We start from the raw sequence: 24,995 nt of genomic DNA on the forward strand, positions 1-24,995 counted from the left end.
GCTTCAAATCTTTTCCCTGGGCTACCTTTTCCGCCACCTACCGCAGTCTTCCTTGCAGCACTACCCCACTCAGCCTCATGGGGGCTTCTTCAGCTTCTGCATTTTAGGTACATTAGCTTTTATTCGTTTTCTCTCAAGACTTAGGGACTGTCACTCAGTTCTGAATTTGGTCTTATACAGGGAGGTTACGTGATTCTTTTACGTTTACCCAACCAATAAGCGGCAGAGCAGGAACCTGCTCCCTGGTCTTCTGACCCAAGTCAACCCGGGCTCCCTACACCCTCATTTCTGATGTGTAAGCCTTAATGATGAAAGTTAACAGCTACTGGCCCCTTCCTACATATCAGGCGCTGCTCTAAAAACTTGACCTCGATAAACACTCATGTAATCTTTACAAACCTATGAGGCTTATAATATACCCACTTATAGAGAGAATAAGTGAGGAAAGACATTGTTAAGGAAAATGCCTGAGGTTACACAGCTAGTTGGAGGAGAAGCTAAAAAGTTCTGGTCCCCGAACTTTAGCACTTAACCTCCAAGCTTACTCAACGCTGGAGGCTTGATTGTAAGCTTTGTCATCAAATTGAATTTATTTATAGCATTGTGCATACTTCATTCCATCAAGCAGCCCTGAACACAGAAAAGGTACTCAATTCATCTCTGATTATGTGGAGATTCACTTACTCATTACACATGTAATGATGACCTACTATGGGCAAGACATTACCAAGGTATTACAGGAGATGATGAAGCACACAAAGATAGGATAATTGTGTTTTGAAGGCAAATGCGGAGTGAGAAAGAGATTTATTCTATGTGGCATATTGTGTCAACATCAGCCTTTCAGACTCCACCACCAAATCAAATTTTTAAAACCAAGTTTTTCGACCAACATGAGGCGTTCTTATTCTAGGAAAGGGCATTTAACAATACAGAAACTGCAATTACCATTACCCGCATTTTGCAAGAGAAAGTACATTTTAGCCAGCAACTGAAAATGGAGAGGACATAACCTTAAAATAAAAGATCACCCTTCACACTTAGACATCAAATCTCAGATCAGCATTTGAGAACCATCGATCTACAAGACCCGGGTAAGGGAGAATGACATAGAAAGGCTTGTATATGAAAGAAAAACCCAATGGGCAGATATTGCCACAGTAGAGAGAGGTGGAATGCAGCTGGAATTGGCATTCACAAACTGAGAATGAGGCCGAAAATCCCAGACACATTTCAGACCACAGAGTTCTTGACTCTATGGCTGTCCTTCAAGGATTTGTAAAAAATGCTATAAAAAATGAAATTACAGAAGCACCCACAAAACAGTTTGTGCGTTGTTTTATGGCCTTTTCAGTTTGGGGTTCTATCTCTGGTGGATTGTCAAGGAAGGATGCCTCCATGACATTATCCAGAAATGTTAGGGAACTCCTAAGAACCCACTGGAGTCCACGTGAAGGATGTTAATTAACGGAAGCCAGAGACGCCCAATTTCCCCCCAAAGTCTCATCTCCTCCCCTCAGGGCACCAGGAAGTTACCCACATAGACTCGCTTTCTTGCCCCCAAATTTCTCCCTGAAAAGGCTGAAAATTATACCTAGCATTCCATCACCGGTGACGTGGTTTTTTAGAAATTCCAAGGAATTTTCTTGCCCTCAGGAATAACCCTAATTTGTTACTTGCTCAGCCTCTCCCACTTTCCCAGCTCCTTCCCAGAACTGACCAGGTATTCCTAAAATGCCATTCTGGACAGTGAGGAGATGACAAGCAGAGACTATAGGCAAACCCGCCTGGGCCTGGCTTTGGTTCCAGCCACGGGGCTCACCATCCATGCGGACAAGTCATGTCAACTCTTAACCTCAGTTCCGACGTCAGTCAAATTGCACCTTCGGTACATTAACCATTAACACAGAGTCTGGCACAAATACAGCAAATGTTTGGTAAAAGGCGGCTATCGTTACTAGTGAGTCTTTAGGTTTTCTGGGACCAATTTCAGTGTGGGAGTTCCCACACCAACAACAGACAATTCTCTAGACACTAGCTGGGTATCCTACACTTGAACTCAATTCTGATACCATCCCCCAACAGGTTTGGGTTCGGTCCTAAAGATGGCCCCTCCTCAGACATTTCAGATGCCAGTCACAAGTCTGGGTTGTTACCTATGCTTCTAAGTGACCAGCTACAGACTGGATATGCCAACAACCCGCTCTAATTCAGGATGCTAATCCCACGCTCAGGTGGCTTTCTGTACATCTGACTGACTAGCTATAGATCAGACACCCCCGCGACCCTCTTCTAGGATTCAATTAATTTGCTAGAATGGCTTCCAGAACTCAGGAAATCCATTTACTCACTAGATCACGGGTTTATTATAAAAAGGTACAACTCAGAACCAGCCAGATGGATGAGAGGCACAGGCAAGACTGGGGAAAGGGCAGGGAGCTGCCATATCCTCTCTGGGTGTGCCACTCTCCCAGCACTTCCACGTGTTCACCAACCCAGAAGTCTCTGACTCTCCCCCTTTGGGTTTTCACGGAGACTTCATTAGATAGGCATCACTGATTATATCATTAGCCACTGGTGACTGATTCAAGCTCCGGCCCCTTTCCCTCCCTAGAGGTTGAAGGATGGAACTGAAAGTTCCAACCCACCAATCACATGGTTGGCTCCCCTGACAAGGAGCCCCCATCCTTACTGTGAAGCCCAAAAGCCACCTCATTGACATAACAAAAGACACCTTCATTGCCTCTTACCACTTAAGGAAATTTCAAGGACGAAGACCAGAATTATATTTCTTAATTATAAATCACAACATTACATTGGACTACTTCCTTGATTACATCTATCAATGGCTCCCTCCTACCTCTACATGTCAACCATTAGCTATCGTCACTCTACCCCATTGTTCATCACATCTCACTCTCCAACTCTCTTGCCAGCACTCTGCTTCTGCCTTCTAGATTCCCTGCAGACACTTCCAGCATGCCCCAATCTGTTCTACCCCTGTGTTACTTTTTCCGAGGCCAATCCCTCCACCAAGAATGTTTTCTCTACCCTATCCCCACTCCAAACCTAATAACCACCCCCCATTCTAATGTTCAGTTCAAGGTCATCCCCTTTTTGAAAAATCCCCCGATCTCCCTCAGGAAGAGGAAACCACAGCCTGTTCATGATTTTATGCCAACACTTATTATGCCGCCACGTGTGTGGGCTTTTGAAGGGTATGTATGGAGTTTGTCTTATTCATGGTGGTATCACCCACACCAAATCAGGCCCCGGTGCATAGCATTCATCCAGCAAATGTCCCGTAAATAAATAAGTGAAAGGATAAACAAACAAAATGAAGTAACAAACGGAAAGCATGAGTGAATACGCATAGCACGAGTGCAGCATTTCCAATTTCAGAGCATGTGGGTTTTAATTAAACCATTTGATCCTGGGGCTTTCCCAGCAAATCCAGGCTCAGAGAGTTCGAGTGACATGCCAGGCAAAGTGAGGACTTGAACTCACATCATCTGATGTCACGTCCAATGCCCCTTCTACGCCAAACACTGTCATTATTAAAAATTGATGATTAAAAAAAAAAAAAGAACTAATGGTAGTTTATTAGAAAACCCCCAATGTGGGATCTAGCTGAGAATGGGGCACAGACAAAAAAAAAAGAACAGAATTGATGGCTCTGTTGACAAGGAGAGTGGGAAAACCTAAATGTGGAGTGTCCAGCAACCCCTAGATGAACACGGGGGAACACGGTGGTGCTGGCTAGGCTCTCAGTTTGGGGAAATGATCATCAGAAATATACTGGAAACAGATTTTGCCAATTTCCTCATTTCACTGATGGCCAACCCCATTTCCTGCACTGCATTCCTTGCTACAACGGAAGTTTCAGCCCTTGGAGAGAAGCCGAGGGATTTCTGCAAATGTTTTCTCTTCAACAGATGGAGCAGAAACCGAGAAGCATTACAAGGAAGATGGATCGGTGCGTCACATTTGCAACAATAAAAATACAGCAACGGTTAAAAGCGGTCCCAGTTAAATGGAAGTGGAAACCCAGGGTTAGCCTAAATCTTTTTTTAATTAAAAGTGAAGAAGAATTTCAAAGTTCTATTTCAGCCCCTCGGAGCGTCAACACAGTGAATCTGGAATGTTTATGTGGCTTGGCTGGGTGTCAGACTGCTTGAGATTTATGTGGGTTCAGGTCACAGCCTGAGAAAAACCCTCAGCACAGGGAACTGTGAGGGCAAGTGCAGGCGAGGGAAACCACATGCACGGGAAAATGTGGGTTCAAATCCCGGCTCTGTTCCTGTGTGACTTCAAGAAAATCACGTAGCCCTGAGCGCCAGTCATGTCATCTGCAAAAGAGGAAAACAGGGCCTGTCCCTGAGACTTCCTGCAGGCTCTGGGTGAAATAATGGGAGCGGGGCACGGGAAAAATCATCTCTGAAGGTTTTACTCACCCTGCACCTGCCCAAGTGACCACACAGGAGCTTCCCATTACCTTAAGCGTCTGTATCATGAACATCTTTGGCATGCACTTCCTTTTCCTCCCTCTTCCTTTTCAGCCTGCTTTACCATCTAGATGAGCATTTCACACATTCTGGTCTTGGGACACCTGACATGAACACACCTGGATGCTTTTCAAAAGATTTTGAAAAAAAAAAAGCTCTCAATGGTTAATAACTTGTGCTGAAGAATCCCTACAAAGCACGTAGCCATGTCAACACTGTGGATGAATTCATACTGGGCTGTCCATCCTGTACCCCAACAGCTCACACAATCCGCATTCCCATGGCCCCCCAGACCAACCACACAGATGTCCTTTGCTGGACGATTACGGTTTTGATGGGTGCATACATATTCGCGACATACATATTCGTATATTTACACATCCATGCATTTTAAGAAATGCGTATGAATAAAAGGAACGCATGCACCTCCACATGTCCATGAGCATGTGCACACACGTACATATATGCACACACATCCATACTCATACACCAGTACACTCAGACCAAAAACATGTAAACAAAATCTTTAACATAAAGACTCCATTTCAAATACCAGCCCTGATCACTTCAATTCTAAGAGCCTCAGTTGACACATGTTCAAAATAGAAACCTTAATACCTACAATAACTACTTAATCATTGTAAAATCAAATACATTACTGTCCATGAAAACACTTATTTCATTGAGCAGAAATTGAGCATAGATGCTCAATGAACGTATGTCAAGAGCCACATAATCATTTACAGATCTTACCTATTCAAGAAACATTCATGTCCACGTAACATTTATCCACATATGAAGGCACATAGGAACCCAAGAATACATTCATATGCAATTCATACGCATGTGAAAAACATCCAGACTCATGCAAGCAGCCCGCATATGTATATGTATGTGCACATACACACACGTGCCCATGTGTGCACATGCATACACACACACACACACACACACACACACACACACAGCTTCCGTGGTATAAAGCAAGAGAATCTACATTCTCTACCCTTCTTTAAGCCAGGTTTTTGCTGTACCTGTCAAAATATACTGCTGGATCTGAGGTCCTGTGAGAAAGTGTGGAGGAAATAATTACTACACACAAAATGGATGCCACGGTTTAAACAAAAAAAGTCTTGGCAATAGAAGCCAATACTTCAGAGAAAGCATAAGCAAGGACACACATCAACGATAATTTGCCATGTGTATACAAGAGGCATCTCTGAGAAAAGACAGTAAGACCGGATGCCTGAAAGGCATAGCATGCCAAAGACTTTTCTAGAAACCTTATAGAAGTCCTATGAATCACCTATCGCTTGGACCCTCCTGAAGTTTACCATCCAAAACAAGAAGACCAACATTTAGGGGACGATTTTCTTTTTTATTAAAATTTTTTTAAATGTTTACTTATTTTTTGAGAGAGAGTATAAGCAGGGGATGGTCAGAGAGAGAGGGAGATCACAGAATCCGAACTAGGCTCCAGGCTCCAGGCTCCAGGCTCCGAGCTGTCAGCACAGAGCCTGATGCAGGGCTCGAATCCACAAACCAAGAGATCATGACCTGAGCCAAAGTCAGATCCTTAACCAACTGAGCCACCCAGGTGTCCCTAGGGGATGATTTTCTAAAAGGACACCACTGTTAAGTTTGGCCCACATGAATAATTATAGCAGGGATGGTCAGTAAGCAAAGACATGAATTCCTATTTTGCTTTGAGCTTTCTAAGAAGATAAGCGTTTGTCTTAGGTTAAGGTAATGTCAATGATCACCCCCACCAAAAGCTTCTATAATGTTCAGAAACTCCATCTGTCTCCACCATCAGTGCCTCTTGGAAAATATAATCATCATTAGTGTTATTATGTATTGTATTTCCTTTATGGCCACCTTCTCTCTATGCAAAGATTCTCAAGAATGTTTGTATTTTTCATTCTATATTAGTATTTTCCATGAATTGGGAAGGGGGGTCGACCAGATAACCGTAAAATGCCATTCTCTTCTAAAAGCCTCTAATTTCATGATTCTACGATTTTGAAGATGCAGTGGTACTAACAGTTGATTTTCACATTCCATGAATATTACAGTCTATGAGTCTAAGAGATTCTGGCACTGGTTTTTATTATTCTAAGATTCTCTGATTCCAAGGTTTGATAGATCCCAAAATTCTACAACCATGATTCTAAGATGCCAATATTCTAAGAATCTGACACTTTGAGCTTACAATCCCAAGCCACCATCACCTACGAATGTGATTACCAGACTCTTCCCCATGAGCCAAGCAGAACCTAAGCCAGGGTCCAAATCCCTGTACTTGAACGGGAAAGGCAAAGGGGTTGTGAATAGAAAGAAAAATGCCCATCTGAGACAAGAGTTTCTCAGACACATCTCAAGGCTTTCCAAACACCTCCCTTAGCTCAGTCTCCCCTCTTGACTCCATTCTATGGCCTACTTAGAGATGAGAATATTTACTGCTGGAATATAGATGCCGTAGAGGCAAGACTCGGCCATCGCTTGCCTTTTTATCCCCCAGCATCTAGCACAAGGCCTGAACAAAGAGGCTCTCAATAAATATCATGTGCCTGAATGCGTCTTGGATTCACTGTAATATGCTTCCTCTTCCTTCTTGTCTACTGCCTCTGCCTTTATTTTATTTCAGGTCAACAGATGTTCCAGAAGTTTCCCTTAAAATCTACCAAGTTTAATAAGGGTGCATCAGGTAATAGCAAATGAAGCATAAGATTAGGCCCTTAGTTGAAAGGAAAATATTCAGTCTGATATTGGACCTCCTGCTTTATCCTGCTCATTTTTCTCTACCATCCTTCGCGGAATGTCGGAACTTCCGTGTACAATAATCACATACTCCTCATAGGAATCCAGTGACCTACAGATTATTACCTCCCTTTTACAGATGACAAGCCCGAGGCCAAGAACAACTTCCCAAAGGCCACACAATTAAAAGTGATCCAACCCACACTGTCTGGCTCCAAGCTCAGCGCTCCCTCCTTTACTCCATGACTGCCTTATAATGAATGTTCTTAGTCATAATAAAAATAACCACCTTACAAGACATCCAGAAAACCACTACCTGGACAGAAAGCCTCTACTTCCTGTCCCCGACTTTAACCCTGAATTCATCTTCTCCATCAACACCAATTCTCATTTCAAGATTCCTCATCATGGGGGGCCTACCACACCCAACTGTTCATTTCATTTTCAAGCCTTCTTTCCTCCTCTTGAGAGTGCTGTACATGACATGTGTTTATTTTCCAATGCAAGCAAATTAAACTTAATTTCGCTTTGAGACTTATTTTTTTAGAGAATCTCACAGCCCACGGTGAGATAATTGAGACCCCGCTGTTTCTGGAAACGCTATTTAGAGGGAGCGGGACTAGCTCCGGCCCAACCTTGGAGAAAGCCATCCTCACCCCTTCTCCCCTTTGTCACACACCACAGTATTTCTCCAATCTGTCCACTCCCTTAGCACTGCCTTATTCTAGAAGGTCATCCCTGTGTCATCTGAACCACAACCAGCCAAAGGGCCAGCAAACCCCCTCTCTCCACCTCTCACCCTCCTTCTTGTCTTAATCCCAGATCCGATCATGTCAATCCTTAAGAGTTGTCAACAATTTTCTAAGCACATATTACTTAATATGAGTTCTAAAGCTTTATATGTTCCAGCCCTAGATTATTTCTCTAGCTTCACCCCCAAGCATATACTCCAGACACACTGAGCTACTTCCTGACCCACTGTCCCCCAGGAATGCCTTTTCTCGGTCTATCCAACTGGCTATTCCTTTGTGGCTCATGCAGACAGACCTCCCCTCCATTACCTAACATGCCCTGTATGTGCTAATTTCAGCAGCAGCTACTCTGTATTATCTCAGTTTGCACATCTGTTTCCTTATCAGACTGGCAGAGCTTTAGATCAGGAAAATGTCCTATTCATCACAGATGGTCCAGAATCTGGAACATAGTAACTCCTCAAAAAGAAATGTGTTTTGGGGGAAAAATGGATAGTAAGGAAGCAGGAATAAACTAAAAGAGAGAGAAAGAAGAGAGTAAGGAAGGAAAGGAAAACAAAGCAAGAAAGTAAGATGATAAAGGCTGAGGGAAAGAAGGAAAAAAGGAAGGGAGGGAGGGAGGGAGGGAGAGACAAAAGGAGGGAATGGAGTTGGAAGGTGAAACATTAAATCTGGGAAACTTCCCTTCTTACTGTTCTTTATAATAATTTTTTTAATATGACCATCATCCCTGAAATAATATAGACCATCAGAATTGCTTATAAAACATTTTTTCCATAGGCATAATCTGATTTTTCAATGGAAGATATATTTCTCTAGTGTAGAGTTTCCTAAAACAAGTTATATCGAATTATGAATAAGAATTAAATGAAAAATATAGAACGTTACAATTTTGTGGCCAAATAATATTGAGAAGGCTTGAATTGGCTGGCACTAAAATCTCCCTCGATCAAAAAACTTTGTCAGAACCTCAAATTTGCTTGTATCTCACCTAATTTCCAAGAAGAGGGTAGATCATGAAGCATCTCCCAAATTTATTTGACCACACAACACATTTTCCTTGGTGTTCTTGAAGAATTAGCACACCATGGGAAAGGACTTGAAAATGCTCCAGTGGAATGACTGCTGTCTGGGAGTCAGGAATCTGGGGTTCTAGGTATAACATCCCTATTCATAAAGATTATGGGCTTTGCCATGACACTCCTCCAGCCAAAGCTTTAGTTTTCTTCCCTCAAATACAGAGGTAGCTTGGATACAACGGTTTCTTCTGGCTCAGTTCTGACATTCAATGGTCCTGTGATTTGAAAGAAAAGAGAGAGAGGGAGAGAGACACATACACTTGGTGTCATGTCTCTGTGCCCACCATTTGCTCTACCTGGAATGTCCCCTTTGCCACTTCCACAAGGACAGACCCTCTCTCCAATGCTACCACATGTCCCAAGACTTTCCGGGCAACTCGAATTAGCATGCTTTCACTCCCAAGGTTTCTTATGGAAACCTTTCATTTCTATAAGAGGCTGCCTTAAATATAGCTCCTATTTTCTTTAATTCACTTAATCCGTTGATGGCAATTATATGTGTCATATGATGTTATTCCAAAGGTGGCCAAGGCACTGTCTTACATGTACCTTCTGTTCCCACTAAGCCCTTGGGGATATGCCATAGTCCTCTACGGCCCCCCAAAGAGCTCAGGACAATGACTTCATCTAGAACAAAATCTGTCATGTGTTAAGTCCACTTTAGAGACCGTTTGAAGTTTCAGCCAATGATGTCAAATCATTTTTTTAGAGCCTTGGAACTTCTCATTTAACTCTTATACAAAAAAAAGTAATAAAGCAACGCAGATAAAGCCGCTGCTTTGTGCATGGCAAGGTGACCGCCAACCTCACCTGTTCTATGACTCCTACTCCCACGGTGGGGCTCCTTACCCAAAATTAAAAATGACGATGGAGTCAGAACTCAAGTCTTCTGATTCCAAGGTGGCAGCCACTAAATCCATGCTTTCCAAATCGTGGTACCCAAAGTACAACCAGCACATCCAATGATTCTAGGTGAAACACAGGTGGCACAGCTTTTCTTCTAAGGATGTAATAGCTACTTTAACGTGCATTAGAGTGTATAAATCATTTATCTAATCTTTGGTTTTTACAAGTAGCACTGCTCAGGCTAAGGCCACATAAAAAGAGGGGGAAAAAAAAAACCTGAGCGTATTTAAAGGTGATTTTGGACAAGTGACTAAGAAATCTAGCAAACTCTGCATTAAAGCATGTGCCTCTGCTCTTCTTCCTACCAAAAACTCCTCACCGATCCCCCCATATCCTACTACTTAAAATTTTAATTACCCAAGGAACGCACATTCATTAAAGAAGTATTAGGCAACACAGGTAAGCATGAACGAGGGACTGAAATTCACTCACAATCTATGACCCAAAGATAACCACTCAAACATCAAGGTGCACCTGACACAATAGCATGCTATACGTAATATGTTTTACCTTATATATATTTTTAACATAATGGCTCACCACAAATCTATCCACGTCAATAAATGTGACCATGAGTGCCATATACTGAGTGCTGGAGGCATATTGCTGAATACTTTACATGCGTGATGTTTGAGCCTCACAGCAAAACTACCAGGGAGGTACCACAGTTAGCTCCGTTTTAGAGATCGCGTTCCCTGTCTGCATTCCACTTTCTAACTTAAAAAGGTGCTCCTCTACCGTCATCCTTAGTGGCTGTAGATAGTCCATTACACAGTCTGTTCTGTTGTTCTTTTCCTTTTATTCCAAACACTCCATAAAGTTCCTTCTTCACATATCTGTGCACATATAATTAGCTCACTTCTTAGAATGGGGAATTTCTTAAAATGGAAGGATTTGCACCTTGTTTTTAAAAAGAGGGATGACTGGGGCGCCCGGAAGGCTCAGTTGGTTGGGCATCCGACTTCGGCTCAGATCATGATCTCACAGTTCGTGGGTTCGAGCCCCGCGTTGGGCTCTGTGCTGACAGCTCAGAGCCTGGAGCCTCCTTCAGATTCTGTGTCTCTCTCTCTGCCCCTCCCCCACTTGTGCTCTTTCTCTCTCTCTCTGCCTCTCAAAAATAAAGACAAATCATAAAAGTAAATAAATAAATAAAATAACAAAGAAAAAGAGGGACAACTTCGGCTCAGGTCAAGATCTCACCGTTCGAGTTCGTGAGTTCAAGCCCCGCTTTTGGGCTCTCTGCTGTCAGCGTGGAGCCTGCTGTGGATCCTCTGTCTCCCTCTCTCTGCCCCTCCTCCATGTGTGCTCGCTCTCTCTCTCTCTCTCTCTCTCTCAAAAATAAACATGTTAGCATACATTAAAAATATTTTTAAAAAATAAATAAAAATTAAACAAAATAAAAAGAGGGACCAAGATGGACATAATGGTAGCAACAAAGATGGAAATACAGATCTGCTTGCTCCCTGGCCCGTCTCCTCTTCCCCCTCTTCTCCTCCTTGATCACCTCACTGCAGCTGGTTTCCTTACTGTGCCTTCAGCTCACCAGGCCCAGTCCCACCTCAGCAACTGTACTCTTCTGCTCTCTCTTGCTGGAATGTTCTTCCCCTAGACATCCATCTGGCTATCTCTCTCGCTTCCTACAGATCTCTGCTCTAACGTCCATATTTCAATGAGGGCTTCCCTTCTTCCCTACCTGAAACAGTGTGCCCTCTTCTGCCCAGCCACCCTCCATCTAGAATACACCAACCTTCATCTGACACACTACACGTTCACTTGCTTATCTATTTATACGCTTCTCCCTCAAGAGAACGTCAGCTCCGAGAAGGCAGGGGCAAATCAGCTGTGTCCACTGCTGTATTACGAGCTCCTAGGACAGTGCTTGGCACAGAGTAAGTGCTCAGTGAATGACGTCTGTTTGCTTGTTTAAAAGAAAGATTAAAAGCCACATTTTATCAAGGATATATTCATATAGATTTCCACCAATGCTACAGAACAGTGTCTTGTTCCCTGCCTTCTTGCCAAGACTAGATGCTGTCATTTAAAAAAAAAAAATGGCCATTTGGGAGCACCTGGGTGGTTCAGTTGGCTAAATGTATGACTCTTGATCTCGGCTCAGGTCATGATCTCACGGTTTGGCAGATTGAGCCCCACGTTGGGTTCTGCACTGACAGCATGGAGCCCGCTTGGGATTCTGTCTCCTCCTCTCTCTGCACCACCCCCCACTCTCTCAAGATAAATAAACAAATAATTTAAAAAACAGCCATTTTGATGATGCTTTGTGGTACCACATTACTATTTCCATTATTTGATTGCTGGAGAACCTGAGTATTTTGGCTTTTTAAATGGGTTCATTGGCCATGTGTGTTCCCCATTCCATTTTTAGCTGTAAGTTCCACCCCCAGATCACATTCTGACAGTAGATGGCCTTATGATAGTATCTGGGCTCATGTTCTATTAATAAGGAAGGAAAAATCTGCTTTGGACATTTCCCGCTGTATCTGTTGTTTTTCTCCTCAATACCAATATTCCTTTCTTTTTTTTTTTTTCCAATATTCCTTTCTTATACGTGTGTGTGTGTGTGTGTGTGTGTGTGTAAAGAGAGAGCTCTCCATATGTATGTATGTATGTATATACATATACATATATATACATATATATACATACACACACATACACACACACATATATATACACATCTACATATATATGCCCTTTCTCTTGCAGCATCTGGCTATAAAAATCCATACCGCTTCTACCCTATTTCCTGAGATGCTTTTAAAAGTGCTACTGTTTCCAGAGGTGGCTTTGGTGATTTTATTCCCAAGAAAAGTAACATTTTGGTTCTTGGCTCTGGCTCAGAGCTAGAAAGTAGCTCTCCTACAACTCCTGTTCCTGGTCTGAGCAGCATCTGAACTCTCACAACTTAACGGTACAAATAAACACACTAAGCTAAGGTTTCCTGCTGAGGCATTGTGAAGTTAAATTACTATTTTAAGAGGCTATGAAGTTGGCAGCCAGAAAGCACTGGAAGAGTGGAAGATATTCACGATGCTGACAGATAAAGCAGGAGAGAAAGCAAAATGCAGGTTATTAAGGAGATTTAAGAAGCCTCCCTCCAGTGACGCCATTTATAACATCTCCTGGAACTTGCAAGATAGATGCCTTTCTCATTTAGGAGTCCGCAAGACCGGGATTGAGGGCAGGGCCCGCGTGACAGAATGGTTGAAGATTTGCGACAACAGACCTGGCCTAAGACAATAGAGACAAAGCAGCAATAATCAGCCTTGATTTTGGGAGGCCACCAAGCCGCTAAGGGCTGGACAATGCCTTCAACGGGTAGGTGGAGAGAGGGCAGTTCAATGAAAGGATGTTAACGCTCAGCATCTGCTGATGATACAGGTTTGAGACCCGGTGCTATCATTTATTATATGTCTCAGAGCCAGTCCTTTTGCCTCTGAGTCACAAGGTCCTCATCTGGAAAATGGGGAGAATAAACACAACTTTAGAGTGAGACGGTAAAGGCTGAAGGAAATAAAACACGTTAAGACATACAAGCACTTGGTGAAACTCATGATAAAAATGAGAAAGAAAGGAAACCAAGAGGACGGGTAGGATTAATGTGGTTCACACAAGAGCATGAAGCATGCTGTCAGTCACGCTCTCCCATAGGCATGTGCTGAACGCTTGGTCACATAGCTTAGAAAACCAAATCAAGACGCGTAAGGACACAGACTGCAGGGGTAGGGTACTAGAACCAACTCAGACACAGTTTGGTGTTAAAGAGGAAAAAGTTTGTATGTAAAAAAGTGACAGAAAATTGATCTGGACTCTAAGTTGATTTTCAGCTCTGATGGCCAATGATCCTATATCTACATCTGATGTCTGATCCACAGTAATATAGAGATTCAAAAAAAATCTGCCTCAGCCATTTTAGTTTTATTATTATTGGGTTTTTTTTTTTTTTTTTTGAGAAAGAGAGAGAGAGAGAGAGAGAGAGAGAGAGAGAGAGCTTGTGAGCAGAGGAGAGGGATAGAGGGGGGTGGAGAGAGAAAGAATCTTAAGCAGGTTCCACACCCAGTGAGGAGCTCACCACGGGGCTTCATCTCATGACCGTGAGATCATGACCTGAGCCAAGATCAAGCATCGGGACACTTAACCAACTCAGTCACCCAGGTGCCCCAGTCATTTTATTTCTATATCCTTCCGTGCCTTTCCCTACACTCTCCATCTCTCCCCTACTGTTGGCATCGCATTGCCACATTGGGGGAGGGGGACTGGTAAAAATGATTGAGCAAGCTCATTTGCAAGGTAGTGCTTTGAACCTGGTAATAATCTCTGTGCTCCAGAGCACCCCCAGTTAGAGAACACACCTATAGGCATGGGCAACATTTAATCTAATGCAGCAGGGGATAGCAATAATAACAAGTAATAATAGCTAGCGTTTGTATAATGTGGATGATCTGTCAGCCGTTGCTCAAAGCGCTTATCATATGGACTCATTAAAACCCACAATATCTCTATGAGGCATCAGCATGGTCCTCTTCATCGGGTAGAGGAGGAAACTGGCACCGGAACGTTAGGTCATCCGGCCAAGGTCACAGTGCTAGCCAGTGGCAAAGCTGGCGTTCAAACTCCAGCATCCACCCTTTCACCCATACACTTTTACATCAGACAGAAGCAGCCCAAGGCCTCCACACATCACTGATTCCACGTGTGGCCTTGGACAAGCGGCATCACCGTGCTGTGCCCCAGTTTCCTCCTCTCTAGAACAAGGACAATAGCACCTAGGCACGAGTTTGTTGAGGTTATTCAACAAGGTATCTATATCACGTCCTCATTATAGCACAAAGAATATACAACATCCTTGGCACACACACTTTCCCCTCCGAGAACAGCTTGGTCATGGTGACATTTCAGCCACCTCTAAATATTGTGGGTGAAGATCCTTCCAGAATCCCCTCAAGTCCCATCCTGTGTTCTGCCTACATGTATAATCCCACCATCAGAAATAGGGGGCGAACGCAGGTGAATCCGTGGCTGAACTAGTAATGTTTTCAGGAATCCTTTGTAAGGCTTCAATGGACACTGAATGATGCTGTCCTGTTAATATGCATTTGGTTTTTTTTTTTAATTTTTTTAACGTTTATTTATTTTTGAGACAGAGAGAGACAGAGCATGAATGCGGGAGGGTCAGACAGAGAGGGAGACACAGAATCGGAAGCAGGCTCCAGGCTCCGAGCCATCAGCCCAGAGCCCGATGCGGGGCTCGAACTCATGGACCGCGAGATCGTGACCTGAGTCAAAGTCGGACGCTTAACCGACTGAGCCACCCAGGCGCCCCAATATGCATTTGAAATAAAGTTCTTTAGGACCCCTCTCAGCCCTCCTTGCCTCGGCCGTCTCTGGCAATGGCATTTGATGAGGACAGCTTCATCTCAAAGAGTCTTGCCTCCCACATTTGTCTCAGCAGAAAAACCCTATTACCACCCCCTGCCAGGTAATCTATTTTTTTATCTTTCTCCTACATTCCTACATTTCTTTTTTTTTAATTTATTTCTTTTTTATTTCTTTCTTTCTTTTTTTTTTTGAGAGAGAAAGCGTGTGAGCAGTGGAGGGGCGGAGGGAGGGAGAGAGAGAGAGAGAGAGAGAGAGAGAGAGAGAGAGAGAGAATCCCCAGCAAGCTCCATGCCCAGCGCCAGACATGGGGCTTGATCTCATTACCCGTGAGATCATGACTTGAGCCCAAATCAAGGGTCAGATGGCTAACCCACCGAGCCACCCAGGCGCCCGTGATTTTCTTTTTTTAATGGCCTTTCTGCTTTGTGCATATGTTTTTTTTAGAGTACGGGCCAAGACTCCTCACAGGTCCTCCGCCTCTCATGTGCCCATAGACTCAGAGCCTATCAAATCCCGTAAGAAATTTAGCTTATCCACTACCACGCAAACTGAATGAAACGTACTCGCTTAAGGCAGAGGTCTCTGTCTCAGCTCTTGGAATGTTCTTCCACGTTAACCTTTGGGTTTCTGTCCACCGCCCACCAGAATCTCCTCAACTTTTGGGGATTGCTAAGTCCCAGAACGGAGACGTGTGAACCGACCGCGCTTGGAAGCGCTCACGTATCCTAGATGTCTGCCCTTCCTCTACCCGAATCAGCTTGCAATCTGTAACTCGGCTGCTCCGCATTACCCCCAGGATCCATTATTTCTCATCGAGGTTCCCACGGGCTCATTTGCAGGACCTGTGAAAGGCTCAATGAATTATATCTCCGGGCCAGTATTGGGTTAACCCTTACAAAGGGTTCTAGCTGTTCGGATGAGCCATTTACTTGGAGCCCCGTCGCTTCGACCTTTGCATTTTACACAAAAACGATTTCATCTTGCCTTTGTTAATTGCCTTATGAATCTACCTCCTCACCGGAGGGGGGATACAGTCTCCTGGCTTCTCTCAAAGAGGCCCTGGCATCGTTGGATACATCTCCGCACCCGGTGAGAAAATCTCCACACACTGAGAACAAGATATGTTCAGAATGATGTATTTTGTGTCTGCACCGGGTTTCTGTTCCCACGCGTGTCCTCCACTGGGTAGCAGACAGGCCCAGTAATTTAACCCTCTTAACTTTCTCAGACCCAGTCCTGTCCAATCTATTCTCCGCAAGGCCACCTGCAATCTCTGAAACATAGTTCCTTTGAGACACAAAGATCCCCTTCACCCTCATATGAAAAAAAAAAAAAAGAAATTAATTTCACATTTCCTCAGCCTCATTATCTTCTTAATTGTCTTCTTGGCCCCCCTCAGTAGCAAGGACTGTCTATGGATTTCTAGGCAGCCTTTTTAGGCCACTGTGTTCCAGGAGGACAGTGGGTTTCATGCTACCACTGAATCACTCTGATATTAAGAGTCACCATGGTGGTGTATCTATCCCATTCAGCCACCGTGGACTGAGTCACAGTCAGTGCTCTGAGGTATGACTTCTTTTTGATTTGCTCATTTTTGAGAAGATCTCTAAACATTATGATGAAGTACGGCCATCGTGTGTATCTCTCCGTGCTTGTGCAAGAACTTTGTCATGCGTTATTTCACTGAGCTGGGGGAAATCCCTCGGTGAGACAGGCCACTGTTTGGTCCTTTCCAACTGGCAGCAGGCAAGCCCAGAGAGGGGAAGATATGTCCTCAGGGTGCTCCAGAAACACAGCGATAGGAGCTGGGACTAGAATTGGGTGCCCCGAGCCCATGTGCTTTGACTGTATGAAATTGAAAATGAATGGAGATATAAAATGAAGAGATATGGTCTCATCTCCATCCAGACCTTTTAGTCACTGCCATCTTTCTCCTCCTCCCCCCCACCACAACCACCATCACAGGATCTAATCTTCACCTTCCCCAAACTCTCATAAAACTTCTGAAATGAGAGTTGTCGGTCTACCATGAACGATCATTATGGATCTGCAGATCTCCTCTGTTCGATTGCCAGCCCCTGCCAGGATTCATCACCATATCTACCAGGCCATTTTGTCCAAGGCCTTTCCCAGCCAAGATAGGCAATAAAGATTTGGTGATCCAAAATGACTCTGGCTTTCATTTGGTTTTACCAGACTTCATTTCAATTACCCTGTCTCTAGGTGTTCATTCTCTTCCTCTTTTTCTGTCTATTTCCCCCTCTCCAATTCTCCCCATCCCTTTAGAGCTGGGTATGTCCAGAGGGTGCAGCACCCAGGGCAGGACTACAAATGAAGAGCAGAACTTACTGAAATGATGGACTAAAAATGGACAACATGAGGGGCGCCTGGGTGGCTCAGTCGGTTAAGCATCATACTGTTGATTTTGGCTCAGGTCATGATCTCAGGGTGATGAGATCGAGCCCCACATTGGGCTCTGCACTGAGCATGGGGCCTGCTTAGGATTCTCTCTCCCTCTCTCTCTCTCTCTCTCTCTCTCTCCCTCCCTCCCTCTCCTCCCTCTACCTGTCTCCTGTGCACACATGTGTATGTTTCTGCTTTCTCTCTCAAAGACAAAAAATGGACAGGATGGAAACCTGTCGAGGGTACTTGATGCTGAGTTTCTATCAGTCTCCACACTCTTCGCATCGCAGTTCTCAGGCCGCCCACTCCCCAAGCAGGGACATTTTGAGGGGGAGGGTATCTCTAGACTCTTCATTCCCGCATCTTTTAGAAGACCTTTTGATCTAGTCCCTAACTACCTCTCTTATTTCCATCTCATGACATTCTCCTTCTCGTTGGAAAGCTCCGGCCACACGATCACTTGGATCTGCTAAGCTTCCACGTGGTTAGTGACTTGATCTTTGCTGTGTCTGCCACATGGCTGGCTTCCCCTCGCTTAAACCAGTCTAATGTCACGCCTTCGGAGAAGTCTCTCCCGACTACCCTATCTAAAGCCACACCATCCACATTCCTTTCTAGCCTCTTGCCCCAAATTATTTGCATGACATTTACTACTCCGTGAAATGATTTTGCTCATCTCTTTGTTTACCATTTATTACCCGTCTCTTCCCACTGGACTACGAGCTCCACGAAGAAAAGGGCCACGCTTGTGCTACATTACTCATGTCCGTAGCTGTGCCACTCAGTCCATTAGCTACTCATCACCAACAGCTACTGACATTAAAATTAAAATTAGATTAAATCAAAAACTCAGCCCATCAGTAACACTAGCCACATTTCGAGTGCTCAGCAGTCACATGTGCTTAGCGGCTACCATAATGCATAGCACAGAGAACATATCCATTACCTAAGAAAGTTCTACTTGATAGCACTGGTCTAGAGCAATGCTTGAGAAATAGCTGTCACCTAATAAATATTTGTTGAAAAAATGAAGGATTCAATGTCCCTTTTAATCCTCACTCAATTTCAGGTCACCCTCCCCCTTTTTGGGCTTCTAAACCCTGTAAGTGTGATCCACTAGAGAATGCCCAGAGAACAACATTGAGCTTGGTGTTGCAGGATCCAGGGCTGTGGAAACAGGCCCTTCTGGTCTGAAGAAGAATATCTGTGGTGACATGATGATGCTTCCACGATATGGGAAGAACTGAGATTAGAAGAGACTTATACTTGTGTCATATGATTTGAGAGACTTACGATAAAAGGCAGATTTAGGGTCACAGTGAGAACACATCCCAACAAAGCTCTCCCAATACAACACAGGTTGGTTTGTGAGATAGTGACTTCACTGTTGCCAAAAGTGCTAAAAATGAGACTGAGCGGACATGTGTTATGAGTATTCCAAAAGGGATTCTTGATTCTTGAGTAAGGAGAAAGATCTGGTTATTCAGAAACCTTAGAACACTAAGATTCGTTGATCAAATGATTCCATGACTCCTTCATAACATCAATTTCAAAGGGTCAATACTATGCTCTCAGCTATACTGGAATCTGCTGAACAACCCAGTCCTGTTGGTCATCCACAACGGTTACCATTAACTCAGTGGTCCCCAAGAAAGAGTAGAAGTGCTGAAGCAAGAAGGAGTCAGGTTCCACTTCTGGCTGTGCTGGTCGTGTGACCTTGGGCAAGGGACCTAGCCAGCATGAGTTTCACCTTCTTCTTCTGTAAAACGACTGTATCTGCCTCACTGGGTGGAAAGGAAGATTGAATGAGAAGAAAACTAAAGACCCTGGAACACAGTAGGGCAATGTTTATTCCAAGTAGGGCATAATTTCATCCATCTGTATCATCGATATCCCTATATTGATAGTATAAGTAGCATGATTTGAAACCATGATTGTATTGCTTTGTGAGAATATGAAACGATTATCAGAAAGAGAAAGAATAAGAGAGAGAGAGAGAGAGAGAGAGAGAGAGAGAGAAGGATGACAGCTATAACTGAGCCTAGCCTCAAATGCCATAGCAAACATTTACAGAGCCACTACTATGTGTCAGTCCCTGGAGATAAAAGAAAATATTCCTACTAAGACCCTGTTGAAGAGACATATATCCACAGAGTTACAAAACAGGGCAAACAGGGATAGAAGCTAAAATAGAGTTTCAGGCAAAATTATATGAATGAACAGGGGAGAAAGATTTATTCCAAAATAAGATTTTGGGAAGACTTCTTGGCAGGGTCGTTTGAGCTGGATGTTAAAAAGTGGAGGCTGAAGCTGAGGGATGGAGGAGAGAAACATAAAGGTGCTCCTTGCAGATGGGGTTCGCATGGAAAACATGAGGGGGGATTATCTGGAGAACGACATTTGAAAATCTGTCCTCTTCACACGACCCCCATCTTGTCTTTAATATGATTACCAGAAGTCCAGCGGCCAATTTATTAATCTTTGGATTTTAGCAAGGGGAACGCAGGGAGAGAAGGGCGGGTTAGGTCTAACCTTAGTGGCCTATTCGGGTGATAAGTACTCATAAGGAATTGGGAGGGGGCAAGCTAGAGGGTGTCAAACAGAAAATGTCTCTTCACACAACCAAAGGCCCTTCCAGAAAAACGGAAGACTTTGTGGTCAACAGCATAAACTCTTGCAAGCACGAAGACATTTTATTTGGACTGACCAGGGGAGAAGGTTTTTTAAAGTCCCCACCTGTACCATTTCGAATGTATGCATTGCAGCCTGAGCTGGGCCATGGAAACTCAACGGGGGCCCAACAGCTGATTTGGAATCTCTGAGCCAGTTCTCCTCGGTTGAAATGGAGTCACAGCTCCCCCTTCTGGGAGCTAAAGTGCCATCCAGCCTCGGAAAAGCCTGTGTGGAAAGGCTCTATTGCAGATGGGCCTGAAACCCCCATGTTTTTCTCAGTGCTCGCCTGCACCCCAAAATGAGCATCTAGGACTCTGGGAGCACTTTTGCGTGGGCTTGGCTCTGACTTCTCAAGAGCCTATCCTTTACAGGGATTTACATTTCCCCTTCTCTGGGATGATGAGTCCCAAGTCTTTGTGTGGGTGATGCCTTTATACAGGGGAACACAATTCGGTGCGGAGGTTGAAATTCCCTTTTGGGGACTATAGCAAGGAGGAAAGGTTTCTAAATCTGCATGTGCACATGTGTGTATGAGTGCACGTACACACATGTGCTTGGAAATGTTCCTGTGACTGCAGTATGCATAACTGTATAGGGCAAGATTCTCATTAATATAAAGAAATTAATTTGCCTGAAGTATTTGCATTGGTAGATGGGTATACACTTAACTCTGGAAGGCCAAGAATTCCTTAATAAAAAACTCAGGTACAGTCCGATGCTCTGTTGGATTCTGTCCACCAGTCATAGTCAGTATTGGGTCCCTGCCTGTGTGTAATTCTCTGAAGCCACCGGAGAAGGAATGGATGGTGTGTGTGTATGTGTGTGTGTGTGTGTGTGTGTATCTATCTGTCTCTCTGTCTAGTGGGGAGAGTGACTGAGGCATTGGATCCTTTCTCTCCGGGGTCATGTTTATAGATGGAGCACCTCTGAAATGAGAAGTTTGAAGGCGGGAGACAGTGATTGTCTTGGGTGGGAGCACAGTGGCCGGTTGGGACTGGGGAACAATACATAGTCCCTAGGCAGTATGGTGAAGTGGAAAGGACATCGATCTGGGTGTCAGGCAGACACCCGTCATAGGTTCTAGCCCTGGGCATACCACGAACTTGCTAGAGAATGCTGTGGAATTCTCATCCCCTCTCCGGGCCACAAGTCCTGCCTGTCTGCTCTTTAATATTCCTTCCAGCTTTAATTGTCGCTGAATTGAAAAAGAAATAAAACGAGAGTGGATCCTAGCACAGGGTGTCCTCCTCTGACTTTACATCCCCACACAAAATGAACCAGGGGGCCCTGCTCTGACATGGTTTCCTGAAGCAGATTCCTTGTGGCCCCATGAGGGCTGCAGCCTGAGGTACAAGTGCCTGCAGGCAGCACGGTCACCCACCCGCCAGGGCAGGTCCTTGCAAACACATGTTTGCTTTTATCTTGCCTCAGAAGCTACATGCGCGTGCACATATGCACATACACACACACACACACACACACACACACACCCCATCTCATGTTTAAAACACAATTATATTTCTACTTATCTTTTCCCCAAAAGGTCTTTTCAGTGGCTCCTTGCCAGCTGGGGTAGACGAGGGGCCGTCCCAGCATCTCAGCCCTTGTGCTCCACTAGCCTCCATGCCTGGCGGCAGAACGGCTGCCTCTTACCTTGGGAAAGTAACAGCTGCCGAGTCTGGAAGCCATGCTAACAGCAGTAAAACTCAGCATTTTTGCTGAGTAGGGCAAGCCTTTAAGAGGCAGCCGGGAATCAAATCAATGGCTGGCCCCAGAGTCCAAACCCAGCAGGACCTAGCCAGGGTGGCCAGGGGACTTACCAAGAGAGCCTCCTGGGAGGTGGAGGAAAGAGGAAAGAGAGACCTGACCCAAACTGTCTTCCTTACTGACATTCTCCCCACCACCGCCACCGCCCCCCCCCACCCCCGTGCCCTTGGCAGTATTTTGGAGCCTAGCAAGAGATGTGAGGTGCAAATCGATAGCAGTTTAAGTCAAATACGGCCACATTCTGCCATGAATTCCCCACCCACAACCATTCCCACATTGTGGATCTCCCTCAGCACTGAAACACACACACGCACACACACACGCACACACACGCACACACATGCACACACAATCTCTCTGCTCTCCCATCTTCCTCCTAACTCCAGTGGAGCCATAAGGAGGCACAGTTTATGAAGAGATTCTCTTGGGGCTTCCCAAGCCTTTCTGAAATGGGGAAGGGAAGGAGGGATCTCTTAGGGAAGTGCCCCATCCATCTCCTTCCACGTTACCCACAGCTGCCCCCATATGAAATTTTCCCTGTGATCCTGTGTAACTATGATGGATGAGCAGGTCTCTGAGGACTCTCCTCCTTTCCCCTTAGGGGGATACATGCAAACTTGCTCAGATCATCCCCAAAAGCACCGGTACCAGGAGGCGCTGTCCTGCTGTTATGATTACACATGGAGAGGCATGGTAGACTCTATCCCAGACTTGCCAAGCCCCAGATAAGGAGCCCACCGCTGACTTCTCTCTCTGACACCCACTACCCAGTGACTCCAAATTCCCATCAGAATCCTGGAGCCTGCCCAGTGTGGAATTTAAAGTGACAGCATGTCATTGCCTCAGGGTTTGGCCATTTCTCTTTCATATTAAACGCTGAGTCCAAGTCCACCAGGTCTCCAACATTTGGAGGAATTTTCCTTCCAGGGTATCAATATTGGGGTAAATAAGGTGCTGTCCTTATCCCTGGAATGCTCCCCAAAACCCAAGCCCAGAGCGCCAAGAAGAAGTCCACAGCGGGTCTCCCGATGGCTACGTGATCCTATAGTAAGGATCCCATTCCATGTAAGCTGGAAAGACCTAATTAAAAAGACACACAAGTGCACACATACAAACACATACGTACAAACATGCACACACACATCGCGCCTTAAGTAGGTTATAGGACCTCTCTTTACCTCCTCCCCGACACACACACACACACACACACACACACACACACACACAGAGCACAGCACAGCACAAACACGCATCAAACGCAAACGACGCTGCACACGCAAACACACACTAGCACCACATCAAGTTCCCACCACGGCACACACGTCGGGAGCGCGCGGGGAGCACACACACCACTTACTAAAACCCGCATTTAACCCCTTGCGCCCCAGAAAGCAGAGCCCTCCCCCTCCAAGGAACCTGCGAGGACTTGGAGGCGGCTAGGCGGCCGACGGAAGAGACGAAGGGTGACGAGAGGGGGAGGGGAGGGGCGGGCGGGGGCGCCCCGAATGCGGTCCGGGGCCGTCTCCAAGGGCAGCGGGGCTGGCGGGCGCTGCGCCCGGCGCCGCCTTACCTGGAGTCAATGTCCGTCTTTGGCGGAGAGCTGCGGGAGGACGCTTTTTATTCGGCTCGGTGGGAAGTTGGGAGAGCCCTGCGTCCAGCTCGCATACCGGGAACGGCGCGGGGACTGCAGGCGTGGGGGTACCTGGCTCCTAGCAGCCTGGCTCATACTCAGCCGTAAAGTCCCCTCCGCTGGTCCCGAGGACAGGCATGAATCCCGGCTCCGGAAGGCGGTCACTACTCCCTCAGCCTCCCGGCTCTCTCGCTCTCGGTTTGCTCTCTGGCTCGCTCCCTCGCTCCCTCGCTCGCTCGCTCGTTCGCCTGCGCTTTCCTCCTCCCCCCTCCCCGCGCCAGATCAGTTCACAGCCGTGGGGACCGGGAGCGAGGCGGCCAGCGAATGGAGAGGGAAGTCCAAGTGCGCCGCGGTCTCCGGGCGGGGAGCAGTGGAGGCCGGGCTACGCGGGAGGAGGGACTTACCCGGCGACGGGCGAAAATGAATGGGGGAGCGGCTGCCGGGGGCGGGGAGGGAGGAGCCTAGAGCCAGGGTTTATTCTGAGGAGTGTTTTGTACATCTTTAGGCGGAGGAGGAGAAGGGAGAGGAGGAGAGAAAAAAGGCCTTCTCCGAGGGAGGGGCGGCCTGGGTGGGCTGAGGCTGAGCCACTGGGGAGTCTAGTGGGTCTGGGGATAGGGTGGCGTGTCTCCGTGTATGAGCGCCCAAAGGGACTTTGTGATGTGTGTGTGTGTGTGTGTGTGTGTGCGCAAACCCTGCGTCGTGGTGTTTCTAAGCGTGTCTGTAGCTGTGTGCGTCGCGAGTTATACGAGTTTTTCCGGATATGCGGGTGCTAGTGCGTCTGTGTGTATCTATTCGAGTGTGGTTTTGTCTGGGGAGGTGAGTGTGTGGGTCCGTGTGTATCCGTGTGCCTCTGTATGCGTGTTTAAGACTGTTTGTTTCTCTGTATGTGTAGGCATGAGCCCCACAGAACCTCCCAGAATTAAGCAAGTGCTTCTCGGAGCAAGAAGCTGATAGGACGCAAAGTTCTCTAGATACAACCAGAGAAGGTATGGGGGCGAAGGCATTAATACAGAGACCCAAAGACTCCGAATTTAGCCTGAGGTGCAGGCTGGGGTTGCTGACGTGGGGCCTCTCCCTGAAGCAGCAAAGAAGGCCGGTACACGATCTAAATTCTCACGCAGCG

At 45.7% G+C, this 24,995-nt stretch overlaps 1 protein-coding gene across 1 annotated transcript in view; it reads right to left on the reverse strand.

Annotated features, from left to right (window-relative positions):
- BRINP1 (BMP/retinoic acid inducible neural specific 1) overlaps positions 1 to 24,264 on the reverse strand; it is a 173,879-nt gene extending 149,615 nt beyond the window's left edge. The window contains exon 1 of the mRNA XM_060608861.3: positions 23,813 to 24,264. The gene's annotated coding sequence lies outside the window, so the exon portion shown is untranslated. The remainder of the gene's footprint in view (positions 1 to 23,812) is intronic.
- Between the last annotated feature and the right edge of the window lie 731 nt (positions 24,265 to 24,995).

The sequence above is a fragment of the Panthera onca genome, chromosome D4 (assembly GCF_046562875.1).
Source record: "Panthera onca isolate mPanOnc1 chromosome D4, mPanOnc1 haplotype 2, whole genome shotgun sequence".
Taxonomy (NCBI): Eukaryota; Metazoa; Chordata; class Mammalia; order Carnivora; family Felidae; genus Panthera; species Panthera onca.